Consider the following 1,626-nt stretch of genomic DNA (forward strand, 5'->3'; position numbering starts at 1 on the left):
AGCTGTCTTTATAGTCCAACTCTCGCATCCATACATGACTACTGGAAAAACAATAGCCTTGACTAGGCAGACCTTTGTTGACAAAGTCATGTCTCTGCTTTTTAATATGCTGTCTAGGTTGGTCATAACTTTCCTTCCAAGAACATCAATGCCAATTTAAAAAGACAAATACAGTCTGGCATTTCTACATTATTCAGTGATTTTCTCTTTTGCTTAATTTATTTATTTCTGAGATTTATAGACTGTTATCAATAACATAAAAACTAACCTTCAAAAAGCAAACCAATCAAACACAAACAAACAAAAAAGAATACCCTGTTTACCAAAGCCTTTGCTAAAGAAAATTTGCTCTATCTAACATTTTCCTCAAGGCTTCTTTAACATCTTTATTTCTTAAGCTAAGATCAAGGGATTCAACCAGGGAATCACCACTGTGTATAACATGGACACCAATTTATCCCTCTCTGGGGCATAGCTCATACTTTGCTGAGAGTATATGAAGAGAACTGACCCACAGCACAAGGTGACAGCTGTCAGGTGAGAATCACAGGTGGAGAAGGCCTTTGAGAAGCCTTGGGTGGAGTGGAACTTCAAGATGGCAGCAATGATGAAAAGACAGAAGGCAAGGATAAGCACGGTGGGAGTGATGATGTTGGGGGCAAGTATGAAATACAGCACAGCCTGGTAGCTTTCCTTCACATCACAGGCCAACTTGACAAGGGGGACAGGTCACAGAAGAAATCATCAATGACATTGTTCCCTCAGAAGCTCAAGGTAAATGTTTCACTGGTGACGATGGTTGAGTTCACGAAGCCACTAAAGTAGGAAGCTGCAACGAGACTGACACATAACCTTGGGGACATGGCTTGGGAGTAAAGCAGTGGGTTAGAGATTGCCACATAGTCATAAGCCATGGCAGCCAACAGGTAGCACTCAGTGTAGGCCAGTCAAGCAGAGAAGAAGAACTGAGCTAAGCAGCCAGTAAAAGAGATGCTCTTGTCATCAGAGATGCAGGTCATCAGGATTTTGGGGACATAGACGGAAACATACCAGAGATCCAGGAATGAAAAGATTCCCAGTGAAAAAATACATGGGTGCGTGGAGCCAAGAATCAGCACAGATCAGAGAAATCAGGGTGATGTTCCCTAAAAGGCTGCTAATATAGACGATGAGGAAGATATAATAGAGATCTCTCTGTAACAATGGGTCCATCATAAATCCTAAAGATATGACTTCCTTCACCGTGGAATATTTTTTTTTTCATCCATTGAGTTTGAGTTTTTTACATTGTTTTCTGTAAAAAATTGATCAATATGTCATGATTTAAGGTATTGGTGTTATCAGCTTCCCATTATATGTCATTTTAGATTGTTTAAATACTCAACTGATTCATATACCATGTTTTAAAAAAAAGATATTTACAATGAATTGGAAATTATTCCTGTTAGAAAACTATGAAATTTCTCTACGCTGCCGTGAAAGATCAGATTATGAACATAATATAGTTTGTCACCATACATTTTTACCTAGTCACCCTCCTTTTGAGAAATGGTGATTTGTTCATCTTCTTTTCTGTTTGCAGCTAGAGTGTTTGGAGAGCATGTAAGAAGACATGAAGAAAAGGAG

At 38.9% G+C, this 1,626-nt stretch overlaps 1 pseudogene; it reads right to left on the reverse strand.

Moving 5' to 3' along the window:
• Positions 1-334: 334 nt before the first annotated feature.
• On the reverse strand, positions 335-1,248 carry LOC138421041 (olfactory receptor 9G19-like; annotated as a pseudogene).
• Between the last annotated feature and the right edge of the window lie 378 nt (positions 1,249-1,626).

This window comes from Ovis canadensis, chromosome 15 (assembly GCF_042477335.2).
Source record: "Ovis canadensis isolate MfBH-ARS-UI-01 breed Bighorn chromosome 15, ARS-UI_OviCan_v2, whole genome shotgun sequence".
Taxonomy (NCBI): Eukaryota; Metazoa; Chordata; class Mammalia; order Artiodactyla; family Bovidae; genus Ovis; species Ovis canadensis.